Source organism: Oratosquilla oratoria, chromosome 20, assembly GCF_046742065.1.
Source record: "Oratosquilla oratoria isolate Oo_2021 chromosome 20, ASM4674206v1, whole genome shotgun sequence".
NCBI lineage: Eukaryota > Metazoa > Arthropoda > Malacostraca > Stomatopoda > Squillidae > Oratosquilla > Oratosquilla oratoria.
Window position 1 is genome coordinate 41,064,189 of NC_134796.1, and position 16,641 is coordinate 41,080,829.

Consider the following 16,641-nt stretch of genomic DNA (forward strand, 5'->3'; position numbering starts at 1 on the left):
TTCAATAACTTTCCCCATAACAGAAAATTGAGTCATTATCCAAATACAAAACTGTAATTATACTTGGTTCTTATTTAGAATAAACAATCAAACATAATACTTTCATACATCAAGGGTATGTGAATGTATATTTCGATATTGCCAACCGGGTAGCCTACTATTTTGTTTGCAAAAATTCTACTTATCGTAAGAGAGCTGCTGCATTTATTAAATTCTCGACAATGAAAGATATGTTAGTAGTATAGTTAATAGTAAAGATATGTTAGTAGTGTAGTAAATAGTATGTAGTATAGTGTGATTTAGGTTAACTTGTATGTTTTGCTGTTTTTATTTATATATTTGTGTCTTATTCTGTTTTTATTTATTTATTTGTTTATGTTTATCTATTTTTAATCTATCAATTGATTAATCAAGCAATTAGTTGATTAATAAGTCTATTTATCTATTTGTATGTTTTATTCATTAATTATTTTACTAACTTATTTCTATTTATCTATCCATTTATTATTATTTTATTTACTCTTTTATCTATTCCTATATCATTCTTATTTGTTTATCTATTTATTTATTCCTATATCATTATTATATATTTATTTATTCCTATATCATTATTATTTATTTATTTATTTATCTATTTTACTCAAGAAAATCAATCATAAAATTCCTTTTGACTCCTCTTCTTTTTCTTCATTTCTCTGCATCATTCTTATTCGTTCTTCTTTTTTTCCCATTTCTATCTTCGTTCTCTTTTTTTTTTTTTTTTCCTTTTCTTCTGGGCTGCTTTGGACTGGAAGCTCTCTTATATTTTGAGTGGACCAGAACATTGATCCCGATTTGAGTCGACTTAAATCGACCCGGGAGAACCACGCCTCGATAGGAGTGTCAAAACACACAAAACGTCGACTGTGATTTATACCACTAAACGGTCCTCTGGTTCTCAACCTTTATGTGGCCACGGCCCACCTAATCGCTGATGTCCCCCCATTCGAAAAATAAACTCCCATTCAGCTGGAAAAGCGTAAAACCTTGGTTTAAAACACTTCGAAAGAACAAGGGATCGATGAAAAATTAAAAACAAAAAAACCGAATTGTCCACTTGTTGGGCACACGCCCCACGTTGAGAAGTATCGTGTGAATAAAGTATCAATTAAGTCGTCGCCACCCATTTTATTCAGTCAAGGAAAACCCTCTGTTGTTGTTATGAACTGTAGATTACCAACGCTTCTGTCCTTGATAGAATAATCGAAGAGCGATTCTGTGATGAAAAAAAAATCGCTCGGTGAGGAAAGAATCTGACCTGTAGGATTATGCTGTCCTAGATTTCCCCTAGATATAAGACTCTATGATCTATATCTACCCACTATAACTCTCTGCCCTCAATATAAATTCTTACAAGTTTGCGTATCCTCTAAAATCTAGTATAGATTTTTTTATTTATTATTATTATTATTATTATTATTATTTTTTTTTTTTTTTCAAAGTCGAAAATACCCAATTTTTCTCTTCACAGTGAAAGTCTCACCTCAGTACGTGGACCCGTTACCTCTGATTCTCGTGTTTGCTTAAAAGGGAAAAGAAATCATTGTTGGTTTTAGGACCCATGGGAATTTCGCTCTTCACACGTGTTCCCGACACACATGCGGACCCGTCTACAACCTAACGGCTCCGCGCTTTCTTTTCACGATCCTCTGAATCTTTTCAGCGCGGCCCGTGAACGCGTATTTCCAAAATCGTTGTTGGAAGGAGTAAAGGTGATCACAATGCACGGACAGAGGCAAAGAGGTACAAAACACATACCTGAAGAGATTTGCAAAGTTTAGAAAAATAAAATAAACTGAAGGAATTCAAACGATTAAGTCGTTGAACCAAACTGTGGAGACGAATACAGTCTAAAGAAACTACCTAGTTTGAGTTCGCTAGAGTCAGCATATGATGTCAGTAGAGGCATCCATGTCTAGCAACCTCGTAGAGCGGTGATGGCGGAAAAGCTGGAGAAAATAGAATAAACAAGAATAAATAAATGCATGAAGAAATATATAGATGAATAAATCAATAAACCTGTGTACAAGTTTATACCATTATGCTTTTCCCAGCCATTCCATTTCCTTATAGATAACCAAACAAATGAATAGATAAAAAATAAATAAATAAATAAATGAAGAAAAATAAACGAAGGAATAAATGAATAAATAAAAATGTTCAGAGAAATCCTAAAATGAATGAATAAATAAATAAACAAATATATATATATATAAATAAATAAGGGAAATAAAAATGCAGTGAAGACCACGAGGAACTCCATTCTGTAATTATTTTTGCTTCCGTTGCTCCCCTCAGAGCCCTGCTGCCTCGAATATCAAAAGCAAAAATTTCGGGAACAATGTTCAAAGACCCTTTCTAATGGAAAAAATAGTCAGTGTGATTGCAATAATGGTAATAGTATCAATGATAATAATGATAATAATAATAATGATAATAATAATAATAAAGATAAAGATAATAATGATAATAATAATAATGATAATAATAATAATGATAATAATAATAATAGTGATAATAATGGTAATAACAACAATGATGATAAAAATTAATGATAATAACAATAACAAAACGATAAAAATAACATTGTTAAAAATAACATTAATAATGAGAATGATATAATGACAAAAATAATGATAATTATAATAATGAATAATGATAAGATAATAATAGTAATTATAAAAATAACAATAATGATAAAAGTTACAACAATAATAATGATAATAATGATAATAATATGAGTAAGGTAACAGTAATAATGAAAATTATAATGACAGTAACAATAACAATAATGATGACAAAAATAACAATGAAAAAAATGAATAATAATAATAATAATAATGATAAAAATATCAATGATGATAATGATGATGATGATGATCGTGATGATAATGATATGATGATAGTAATGCTGATGGTAATAATAATTATAATAATGATAATGATGACAATGTATTATAATCATAATAGTAACAATAATAACGATGATGACTATTTTGATTATAAGTCTACGGGCAATACAGGCCATATTTCGATACCATTCCCTTCCACCCAATGGTCGGCAAAAGTATAACAAGTATATATGTGTGCTTATTCGTTCCTTGTGGATTGCATTGTAGTTCACCCAAACAGTGCCTCTTTTGAAGAGAGGTGGGCAGAAGAAGGCAAATTAATAACTCAAAAAAGGAGGTATAGAAAACGTAAACAAAGCTATACGCGTGCTCGTACATACACACACACACACATACGCTCACGCGCACACATAGACACACATACACACACGCGCGTTCGTGCCTTCAGTGGCGTGGTCGGAAACGTGGGTGTCTTGTAGTTAGAAAATCCCGGGTTCGATTTCCGTTGGCTCCAGCCCACCCGGAAGGGAGGAATTGAATTGACTTTGCAACTCCCGTAGAACTCCCAGTGGTGATTCGACTTGACTCTGCTTGAAAGTTATGAATTATTATGTACAAGCACGATAAAGAGAGGAAAAGAGAAAAAAGAGAAAGAGAGAGAGAGAGTGAGAGAGAGATGGGATATGACTAGAAAATCCTAATCCTCTCATGTAAATTGCAGTCAGATTGAAATATACATAGTATGTATATATATATATATATGTATATATATATATGTATATATATATATATATATATATATATATATATATGTATTTACCTAGTTGTATTATACGGGAAGGATCTATGCTCGTGGTAACCCGTTGTGTGTGTGTGCGTGTGCGTGTGTGTGTGTGTGCGTGCAGTTGGGGGGCGGGTGTCTGTGTGTGTATGGGTGTGACTCCCCACCATGGTTTTGGATCACGTGTTGGACTCGTGATCGACAGTCATTAACCTCTCGGACGAGAGCTCAGAGCTCGTATGACCGATCTATGGGTAATACTGTGACCTTACACGTACACACATGCACACACAAATTCCCGCCCACGAGAGTTAGAGTAACACCCCGTAGAGGAGAGATACTGAAATTATTTCATCCCTGGGCGGGAGTCGAACTCGGACCGCCGTAGTGGCAGGCGAGAACTCTAACCACAGCGCCACGAGATATGTGTGTGTGTGTGTGTGTGTGTGTGTGTGTGTGTGTGTGTGTGTGTGTGTGTATGTGTGTGTATGTGCACGTGTGTGTGAGATTCACCTTGGTCTTTGGATCACGTGTTGGACTCGTGATCGACAGCTATTTCCCTCCCGGGAGAGAGCTCAGAGCTCGTATGACCGGTCTATGAATAATGCTATGACCTTACACGCACACACACACCCAACTCCCCACCCACGAGAGTCGGATTAACGACTCGAAGCGCAGCGATACTGAAATGATTTCAGCTCTGGGCAGGATTTGAACTAGGTACCGCCGGCACCGCCATACTGACAGTCTGGGACTCTACCAACCGCACCACTGAGTCGTGTGTGTGTGTGTGTGTGTGTGTGTGTGTGTGTGTGTGTGTGTGTGTGCGCACTCAGACTATAGGTCCTTCCTCTTGGGAACGATACAGCCTTACCACGGAAGCTCCCTGGCTCCATTCGAGTCGATAAGGGTGTTGCGAGGTGCATTTGGAGTATTGAACATGTTGCAATGGCTCTTGTGGTTGTGAATGGAGTCTGAAACCAACGCTCCATCCGTTCGATTGTACTGACATCAGCGTTAAGATATGGTACTAGTGTGCTCTGTGTGTTTTTGTTGACATGATTATATGTATATATATACAAACATGTATTGTGCGTTGATTGTGTTTGTCGATGAGTGTGCGTGCGTGTGTGTGTGTGTGTGTGTGTGTGTGTGTGTGTGTGTGTGAGAGAGAGAGAGAGAGAGAGAGAGAGAGAGAGAGAGAGAGAGAGAGATTTACCATTTTACCATGGTCTTGGATCACGTGTTGGACTCGCGATCGACAGCTATTTCCCTACCGGAAGAGAGATCATAGCTCATATATGACCGGTCTATGGGTACTGCTGTGACCTTACACGCGCACACACACCCAACTCCCCGCCCACGAGAGTTGGAGCAACGACTCGAAGCTCAGCGATACTGAAATTATTTCAGCCCTGGGAAGGATTCGAACCCGGGGCGTGTGTGTGTTTGTGTGTGTGTTTGTGTGTGTGTGTGTGTGTGTGTGTGTGTGTGTGTGTGTGTGTGTGTATTTTTGTAGTGCCTATCATCGTCCACAGAAAAGCCGAGGGTCGGGTTGGAGATTTTGAGATCCTCAGCAATACCAATTCTTCACTTCCAGGGAAAAGAAAGAAAGAAAAAATATCCACGACCTCGCATAGAGCGAAACCGGTCAGGAATAAACTCAGTAACTCGGAACTAGATCCGTGACTTCTTTTTCCACCTTCATCAACTTGTCACAATGTACCAACAAAAATATATGTATATGTATATATATATGTATATATATGTATATGTATATATATATGTATATATCACCCTTGCACTTCTCAGTACTTGTACTCACTTGGAGTGTTCTCCTCCCTCACTTCCCTTTACCCCTCTCTTCCCCCCTTCCCCCTCTTTCCCCCTTTCCCCCTTGCCCCCGCGTTCCCCCTCTTCCCTTCCACCATTTAAATTCGAGTCGCTTTTATTCTACTTTTCATCGTCTGTGCCTCCCGCTCTGGGTTCTACTTGTATGTAAAACGAATTTCCACCACCATTTTCACCGTTCTACGAAAGATTTACTTTGAACATTTTCCTCCCTTTTCTCTCCACGCTTTTATCCGTACTATCATTCCGATTTATCTTCTTATTTTCCGCCTTTTCCTTTTGATCTCTGTTCTTTTTCCTCGGCATACTCTCTTGCCATATCGTTCCTTTTTGCATTTTATTTTATCTCCACACATATTCAATATTGATCTGGTTCGCCCTCCCTGTGCACCAATCCACTCATGCCTTTTCTGCAGCCGTTCTATCCACTGCCACATCCACTCTCTCCTCATCCCGTACATTTTTTACAATTGCCACAGTCTCTGCCTACCCACAACATCACAAAACTTCTTTAAATCGATGAACGCTACACAAATATTCTCCTCTTTTTCCTGTATTTCATACAAATTCCATTAATTTTGCACACTTGGCCTGCAGAACCTTTTGCATTGTTAAGTCTTACCCCGCTCTTCCAGTGGCCATCTCGTGTGCTCGCTATATGTTATTCATCAGTATTGACCCCTCAAACCTTACCAAGGACGATTTTTTCCTTAATTCCTGCACTCACTCTTCTCTCCTTTCTCTCCGTCGTATTGGTCCTATGCACACTTTCTTCCGGTTATCTGGAAACCTGCACTCGCCTCTGCGTTTGTATAATGTCGACATGCTTTCAGTGTATTTTCCTTAATTCCTGCACTCACTCTTCTCTCCTTTCTGTCATATTGGTCCCACACACACTTTCTTCCGGTCATCTGGAAACCTGCACTCGCATTTGCGTTTGTATAATGCCAACATGCTTTCAGTGTATTTTCCTTAATTCCTGTACTTACTCTTCTCTCCTTTCTCTCTGTCATATTGGTCTCACGCACACTTTCTTCCGGTCATCTGGAAACCTGCACTCGCCTCTGTGTTTGTATAATGCCAAAATGCTTTCAATGTATTTTCCTTAATTCCTCCACTCACTCTTCTCTCCTTTCTCTCCGTCATATTGGTCCCACGCACACTTTCTTCCGGTCATCTGGAAACCTGCACTCGCCTCTGCGTTTGTATAATGCCAACATGTTTTCAGTGTATTTTCCTTAATTCCTGTACTCACTCTTCTCTCCTTTCTGTCATATTGGTCCCACACACACTTTCTTCCAGTCATCTGGAAACCTGCACTCGCCTCTGCGTTTGTATAATGCCAACATGTTTTCAGTGTATTTTCCTTAATTCCTGTACTCACTCTTCTCTCCTTTCTGTCATATTGGTCCCACACACACTTTCTTCCGGTCATCTGGAAACCTGCACTCTCCACTGCCATATCGTTCCTTTGCATTTCAGTGTATTTTCCTTAATTCCTGCACTCACTCTTCTCTCCTTTCTGTCATATTGGTCCCACACACACTTTCTTCCGGTCATCTGGAAACCTGCACTCTCCACTTCATTTGTATAATGTCGACATAATTTCAGGGTATTTTCCCTAATTCCTGTACTCACTCATCTCTCCTTTCTGTCATATTGGTCCCACGCACACTTTCTTCCGCTCATCTGGAAACCTGCATTCGCCACTGCGTTTGTATAATGTCGACATACTTTCAGTTTATTTTCCTTAAGTCCTGCACTCACTCTTCTCTCCTTTCTTTCTGTCATATTGGTCCTACACACACTTTCTTCCAGTCATCTGGAAACCTGCACTCATGTTTGTATAATGTCAACAAACTTCAAGGTATTTTCTTGATTTCTTTGCATTTTATTATATAGTCCATTTGTTTCCCCTTCAACCATCCATCCATCTATCTCTATCATCCCTACCCCTTCTCTCAACACACCCACCATCTTCCCCCTCTTCATTGCTCAGCTCAGTGATACTAATAAAGCCAACACTGGAACACCACACTAGGATACTGCACCTTTGATGCCCGTCGTTCCATAGGAGGGTTGGGAAACCATCAAAGTATGACATGAATGATTGCTTGAGACCACTTCTTAGGGATCTAACTCGAGATTATTGTGTTTGTTCGTGTGTGTATTTGTATGTGTGCGTGTGTGGGAGGGTGTAGTTCACCATGGCCTTGGATAACGTGTTGGAATCGTGATCGACAGCTATTTCCTCCCGGGTAAGAGTTCAGAGCTCATATATGACCGATCTATGGGTAATGCTGTGACCTTACACACACCACACACACACACACTAACAGACACACACACACACACACACACACACACACACACACACACACACACACACACACACACACACACACACACACACACACACACAAACCCCCCCCCCCACGAGAGTTGGTTTGATGACTCGTAGCACAGCGATACTGAAATTATTTCAGCCCTGGGCGGGATTCGAACCCGGACCGCCGTAGTGGCAGCCGCGAACACTACCACTGCGCCGTCGGGTGGTGTGTGAGTGTGTGTGTGTGTGTGTGTGTGTGTGTGTGTGTGTGTGTGTGTGTGTGTGTGTGTGTGTGTGTGTGCATACGTTCACTAGGACGGAAAAAATACAGAAAAATATGAAAGAACACGAATATCAATATGAACATAAATATGGACAAAGATATCAATGTATTCATAAACGGAGATAAAAATTCAATGGACTTTCATCCTCTTGATAAGGATCTCACTGCCGACATAAAATATATAGCCATAGATCTTTATTATTACTACTATGATTATTATTATTAATATTATTTTTATTTTATTCTTTTTTTATTATTATCATTATTATCATTATTATTATCATTATTTTTATTATTATTATTATCATTATTATTATTATTATCATTATTTTATTATCATTGTTTTTATTCTTTTTTTTTCAAATGGAGTTGAATTAGCCGTAAGTGATAGAGCTATTATTTTTTTATTATTTTTATTGTTATCATTATCATTATTATTGATAATAATGATAATAATAATATTATTATTATCATTATTATTATTATTATTATTTTTTTTTTTTTTTTTTTTTTTTTTTTTTTCAAATGCAGTTGAATTAGCCGCAAGTGATAGAGCTAATGCCTGTCCAGGGTCGCCCTGGAAAGATCCAAACGAAGACCATAACCAGATCGTTGGGTCCCTCTTCCCTCCGGATCCTTTCAAGTAGAATTGCCTCTCACGGTGCCCCTGAGGGAACTTTGAGGGTTACGAAGAAGATAAGAGAAAAATTTTTACCAAAATTGTTCGAAAGAGGCTTCTTGTGGCGAGCACGCAGGAAATTGAGACAATTGTGGGAAAACGCTGAAGGACGTTTCGTGTGTGTGTGTGTGTGTGTGTGTGTGTGTGTGTGTGTGTGTGTGTGTGTGTGTGTGTGTGTGTGTGTGTGTGTGCGTGCGTGTGGGGGGACGAGATTCATCATGGTCTTGGGTCACGTGCTGGACTCGTGATCGACAGCTATTTCCCTCACGGAAGAGAGCTCGGAGGCCATATATGACCGATCTATGGGTAATACTGTGACCTTACACGCACGCACACACACACAAATCCCCGCCCACGAGTGTTGGAGTAACGATTCCCAGCACAGCGATACTAACATTATTTCAGCCCTGGGCGGGATTCGAACCCGGACTGCTGTAGCAGCAGTTGCTAACGCTACCACTGCTCCGTCGTGTGTGTGTGTGTGAGATTCACCATGGTCTTGGATCACGTGTTGGACTCGTGATCGACAGTTATTAACCTCCTGAATGAGAGCTCAGAGCTCGTATGACCGATCTATAGGTAATACTGTGACCTTACACGTACACACACACACACACCCAACTCCCCGCCCACGAGGGTTAGAGTAACAACCCGCAGCGCAGCGATACTGAAATTATTTCAGCCCTGGTCGGGATTCGAATCCGAATCGCCGTAATAGCAGCCGGGAACTCTGCCATTGCGTCACGAATCGTGTGTGTGTGTGTGTGTGTGTGTGTGTGTGTGTGTGTGTGTGTGTGTGTGTGTGTGTGTGTGTGTGTGTGTGTGTGTCCCACGTAACCATCACTCGATCTCAGTCCTCCCTATCCTTAGAATAAAGGTCGTCTCGACGTATTTGATTTTTGACTGATGCTGAAAGATAGGACTCCTTAGGACATTTTCCCAACATCGGGAAGGACTTCCTTTCTAGGATTCATTCTGCCTTAATCCTGACGATTCTCTTCAGCCGGAAGTGTCGTCACAATACTGAAAGATCTCAATCTAATCTTCCTAAACCTTTTAATAAACTGACTCAGTTAAATCTCGTGTGTACTATTCTATTCGGTTACAAGAAGGTTCGCCAAATGAAGAAGGTTATCTCAATTTTTCTTTTTTCTTTTTTTCATAATAGTTGATCGTAATTAGAGCATAATCAATTACACAGACTGAGGTCAGGCAATTTTATTCGGCCGTAGGGAAACTCCTTTAGATGTCAGAGACTATTGGATTCAACTGGGGAGCGGACCACGAACGATATGTATATATATATATATATATATATATATATATATATATATATATATATATATATATATATATATATATATGTATGTATGTATATATATGTATATACATAGCTATATAATGATAAAAACAATAATAACGAAAACAGTAATAACGAAAGCAATAAAACAATAACAATATGAACAATAACAATAACATTAATAACAATAACTAAAAACAATAGAAATAACAATTACAACAATATCAATAATAATAATAATATTAATAATAATAATAACCATAATAATAACAACCATAATAACAATAATAGTAATAATAATAACAACAATAATAACACTAACAATAATAAGCTCTAACAATAATAATAACAATAATAATAAAAATAACAACAATAAACATAATAACAATGATAACAATAAAAAATGATAATAATAATAATAATAATAATAATAATAATAATTATAACAATAAAAATAATAACAATGATAACAACAATAAGAAAATAACAATAACAGTAACAACAACAACACAAACAACAATTATAACAAGAATAAAAACAATAAAAGTAACAGTAATAACAATGAAAATAGTAATAATACTATTAACAAAGAGTAACAATAACAACAATAACAACCAATATAACAATGATAACAATACAATAACAACAGCAACAACAATAAAAACGATGACAATATCAATAGCAACAATAATATAACAATAACATTAACAATAACAACATAACAATAACAATGTCAATAACAAAAATAACAATGAAAACAACAATAATAATAACAATATTAACTATTACAAAAATAGAAATGACAGCAATAATATAACAACAGTAGTATAAACACTAACAATAACAATAACAACAACAATAACACAAACAACAATTATAACAAAAACAAGAATAAAAACAATAAAAGTAACAGTGATAACAATGAAAATAGTAATAATACTATTAACAAAGAGTAACAATAACAACAATAACAACCAATATGATAACAATGATAACAACCAATACAATAACAACAGCAATAACAATAAAAACGATGACAGTATCAATAGCAACAATAATATAACTATAACATTAACAATAACAACAATAATATGACAATAACAATGTCAGTAACAACAATAACAATGAAAACAACAACAATAATAATAACTATTAACTATAACAATAAAAATGACAGCAATAATATAAAAACAGTAATATAAACACTAACAATAACAACAACAATAACAATAATCACAATGACTACAATAACAAAATTAACAATAGCAACAACAACAATAACAACACGAATACGAAAGGGTTTTCAGAACTCACTCTTCTGTTTCACATTGTGGGCATTAGATTTATCTCGTAACTGAACACAACATTCCTTTGGATATCATGGACAGTCTCCTTTCAGTCTTCCTGAACTTCTCAGTCGCCAGGTCTTCTAGTCCTATTGAGCTTCTCAGTCTCCAATCCTACTGAACTTCCTAGTCACCAGTCCCATCGATTTCCTGAGACTAGATTAACGTAGAAGACGCATCACTGTCCTCAATTAATCAACCCAGTCTCCGTATATATCATTCCCGGAAGGGCGTCTTCTGAGGTCCCTGTGGTACTCCGCGCTTAGCGGATCCCCGCGCGCGTCGCTGCCGTCAGTCCTTGTGTCTTCTGCAGGATCATCACGATCCTCTCGTCACTTCGTCGCACCTCATTATCGGAATCCTCTGCGGGTCGTTAACTTCACGGTGGCTGGCGATGCTGCTGCTTCAGGGGTTTTGTTGGGCTTGTTTGCTACATCAACGCGGTTTCAGTCAGTTAAGGGCAATTTTCAGGAGCTTAAGTGTTTAAAACGCTTTGGTTAAGTCTCTGGTTAACAATGCAATATTTTCTTTTATTTCAGTCTTATTATTTATTTGTTTTATGTAATTACTTTATCTTTATTTCTATGTGTTTTTTTAGATAGCTTTATAAAGTTATTTTTATTTGTTCGTTCTACTTTGTAAGATTTATTTTTCTTGTGTATCTTACTTTATTGTATTTTAATTTTTCTACTGCTTTGGGGTCCATGGGGAAGCGTGGGGACCGTTTCCTTCTACAGTACGGTTCTGACGCTCTGGTCATTGTGGCTCGAATCTTTTATCATCATCACCATCATCATCATCATCATCATCATCATCATCATCATCATCATAATCATCATCATCATAATCATCATTATCATATCACTATTATTATCAACAATTATATTACTATCATTATTATCATTATCATCATTATTGTCATCATTGTCATCATTATCATTATTGTAACATTACTATTATTCCCCGTCTAGGGTATTGGCTACATGTTATTGGGAGCGTAGTGGGGAGGGTGTCGGGAGTGAGGAGAGGACGAGGGAGGGAAAGGATGGCTCTACTAGTAAGTGAGGAGATAGGTATGCATGTGGTGGAGTGAAAGGAAGTTTCTTCAAGCTTAATGTGGACGAAGGTGAAACTGGGGAGGTGTGGGACTTTGTAAGTGCGTATGGGCCTGGTAGTGAGAGAGTGAAGAGGAAAAGGATGCTTTTTGGATAGATTTAAATGAGTGGATAGAGGAAATAGGGAGAAATGTCAATGTAGTGATATTGGGAGATCTCAATGCTAGAGTAGGTGATGAATAAATAGGCGGAAAGTTTGGAAAGTGTGGAATTCCAGGTAAAAATCATAGTGGAGAGTTAATGGCGGAGATGTGTTTAGAAAGAGAATTGATTATAGCTAACACAGTGTTTAGAAAAAAATAACAAGCATAAGTACACTTGGGAATGGGTGGTGGATGTAAGAGTGTTTAATAAGGCAATAATGGACTATGTAGTTGTATACAGGAAAAGAGTAGGAAGAGTTTTGCATGTCCATGTTCTTAGGGGAGAGAGTGAGGGAATATCAGATCATTTTTTGGTGGGAGGTAAGTTGGGAGTGGGGGATAGGTGGAGAAAGAGGAAAAGGGCAGAAGATAGAAAGGTGCTTAAAGTAAATTGTTTAAATGAGAAAGGAGAAGATGAGAGAGGTGTGGGAGGTGGTGAAAGATAGAGCAGAGGTAGGAGTGGAGAGGAATGGGGAGTGTTTCAAGGAGGGAGTGACAAGGTTGCAAAGATGGTATGTGGAAGGAGGAGGATGGGAGGCAATAAAAGGAAGGGTAGTGAGTGGTGGGATGATGAAGTTCAGAAGGTAATAGAAGAGAACAAGCAAGTATTCAAGGAAATGTTGCAGAATAGGAGAGAAATATGTGAGAGGTGCAAATAAAAAATAAAAAAAGCAAACCAAAAGACAAAGGAAGCAAAAAGGAGAGAAGATGTAAAATGGGGGAAGAGTATGACAGAAAATTTGAAAGTAATAAAAAGATGTTTTGGAGGAAAGTAAAGAGAGGAAGGGGAGATGGGCCAAGTAGAGAAGAAAATGTGAAAGGTGTAGATGGGAGTGGATATATACCTTTGGACTTGGCTACCTTGTAAGGAGGGAAAAAATCTTTTTATATAGATACATATACCATGGGCTTTCCCCCCCTTACAAGTGAGATAGCCAAAGTCAAAAAGCATAATTCAATTTCCACCCACTTCATCCCCACCCACTCCACTCCCATTCACCAACCCTCCCTCCCTCCCTCCCTCTTTTCTTGGCTCCTCCTGGATGACGGGTCATCTCTGCATCTCGCCCATTGCCATGGATCAGAAGCAAAGCAACAAGACACAGCACATCCACAGCAAGGCAGTTTCATTTAACCGGCGACTCCCCTCCCTCTTCGTCCCTTCGAGCTGCATCAAAATATCATTCACACTTAACCACATCCCCCTCTTTCTCAACGCCCCTTTTACCCCCATCTATCCATCTCATCCTCAGTTGCCTCCTTCCATCTTATAGTCGGTCGCCCTCTCCTGTTCACTCCATCCAACTTTGTCTTCCACACTTCTTTTAACAATCTTTCTTCACTCATTCTTTCTATGTGTCCAAACCATTTCAATACTTTTTCATCGACCCTATTTCCCAACTAATTTTCCACCCCCGCTCTCCTCCTCACCTCCTCGTTTCTCACTGTATCTAGCCTAGTAACCCCTACCATACTTCTCAGACATTTCATCTCAAACGTATTCAAACAATTTCTCTTTTATATTCTAAGTTCCTGTCCCATACAATGCTGTCGGCAAAATCACCCCCTCATACAATCTCCTCTTAGCATCCATTCCCAAATTTCTATTTTTCAATACACTTTTTTAATCCCCCCCTCCCCCCGGGCATTTACTTGCTTCTCTCAGTCTACATTCTACCTCCACCTCCACTCCTCCCATTCCCGCTACATTCGACCCCAAGTATCTAAAGCTATCCATTTCATCCAGCCTCTATCCTTAATACTCACCCCCAATTTGCTGCCATCCTCTCCCTTTGTATATCTCATCACCATACTTTTACCTACATTCACCTTCAACTTCCTCCTCTCGCACATCTTCCCAAACTCCGCCATTAAATTATATAGACTATCATTATTATAGGGTTATTTGTAAATCCATTTTAATCATACTGATATGTTATATTTCTTGTAACAATATCATCAAAATCATATAGACTATCATTATTATAGGGTTATTTGTAAATCCATTTTAATCATACTGATCTGTTACATTTCTTGTAAAAAAAAAAAAAAAAAAAAAATCATCACATATCAGACATACCCGTTCCCAACCCCTACACTTAAAAAAGAAACAATAATGAAAAATAAAGGCAAATCTAATTAGAGTCGAATTCACCAAAAAAGGAAAATAAAATGTATTTCAAAGGATTTAATTCCCTTTTGGTCCTTCTTCATTAAATCTTTTTCCTCCTCCCGGAAGTTTTAAGCCCCCGCATATGCTCAATTTTCTGCAGTTTAGCCAAACCAGCCTAGGGTGAAGGTCAACGCGTGTGTGTGCCTCACGAATTTGGTGTATCTGTTTATCTATTATTATTTTTATTATTATAATAATTATTATTATTATTATCATTATTATTATTACTATTATTACTATTATTATTATTATTATTTTCATTATTATTATCATTATTGTTATTATTATTGTTATTGTAATTATCATTATTATTATTATTATTTTCACTATTATTATTGTTGTTATTTTTCATTATTATTATTGTTATTATTATTATTATTATTATTATTCATTGTTGTTGTTATCATTGTTACTATTATTATTAATTGTTATCCATTATTATTTCATATGAACATTCGGATATAAAGAGTGATTGATATGTGTGCGTATGTATATATATATATATATATATATATATATATATATATATGTATATAGATATATGTATGTATGTATATACGTATATATGACGTAAGCGGAGTAGGAAACACAGGAGTCTTAGTTTTGAGTTTATTCCTGACTAGTTTCGCAGGTGTGCTTGAGAAAGCACACCTGCGAAACTAGTCAGGAATAAACTCAAAACTAAGACTCCTGTGTTTCCTACTCCGCTTACGTCAACCTGTCAGAATGTCTCAACATACGTATATATACCAAATCTAAAACCACAGTAGGAGCAGAAGAATAAAAATTGAAACGTTGAATCATATATATTTCATCGACTGTAAACTAGTCCTTTTCAGTGGTACAGAATGAGATCAAGTTACTATAATTACATAGCAATCTTTTACAAAATGAGGGACGGGTAAAGGACTAAACGACGTCTACCTTTACTCGAACTTTGATCTAGGAATCATGCGGTGTAGAGCCAGGTGGAAGATGCCTGTTAACGATATTGGCGATCAAAACTCCGGATAATATGTCCGAAGACCATTGCCCCTTTGAAATGTTCATAATGGGGATATATTCTATTAATGTGAACTCCATAATCTTCCTCCAGATTTGTATATGAGATCGGTATTGTCCCAATCGAGACGGTGACTGACTGGCGTGTGGAAACACTGCCGAACTTTCTTGACCGTACTTTATCAAATGTTTCTCTTCGTTCATCCTTGTGCCTAAGTCTCTCCCTGTCTGGACAATATATACTAAATTCCAGTCCTTACATGGAACCATATAAACACCTAAATTATGTTCTTTTTAGACCTTTGATGAACATTAACTTAATTGTGAACTCAATGGAACGTATTCTTGGGAAGAAATTTAGTCAAATGGTTGAATGATTCAGAAAGGGGAACAACAAAGAAACTTTTTTGAATAAAGTGTTTGGCAGTATTGGAGGTGGTGTTGAAAAAACTAGTTCTGGATTGGCTGAGGGTTTTATCCAAAAAAACAAAAAGGATAATTTATATTAGTAAGTTGGGACTTGATAGAATTCAATTCTTGATCTGAAAATTGGAAGATATAATTTTTTTAATGTTATCTGAATGTTGACTAAAAAAGGAAGATAAATTCCTGAATAGATATTTTTCTGTGAACTGTGAAAGGAAGTCTAAGTCCATTGCTCACAATCAAAATAACTAAAAAAGGAATCTTAGCCTCTTCAGCCTTGAATTTGATGGTCATTAGATTCTGTATATGTATGTATGTATAT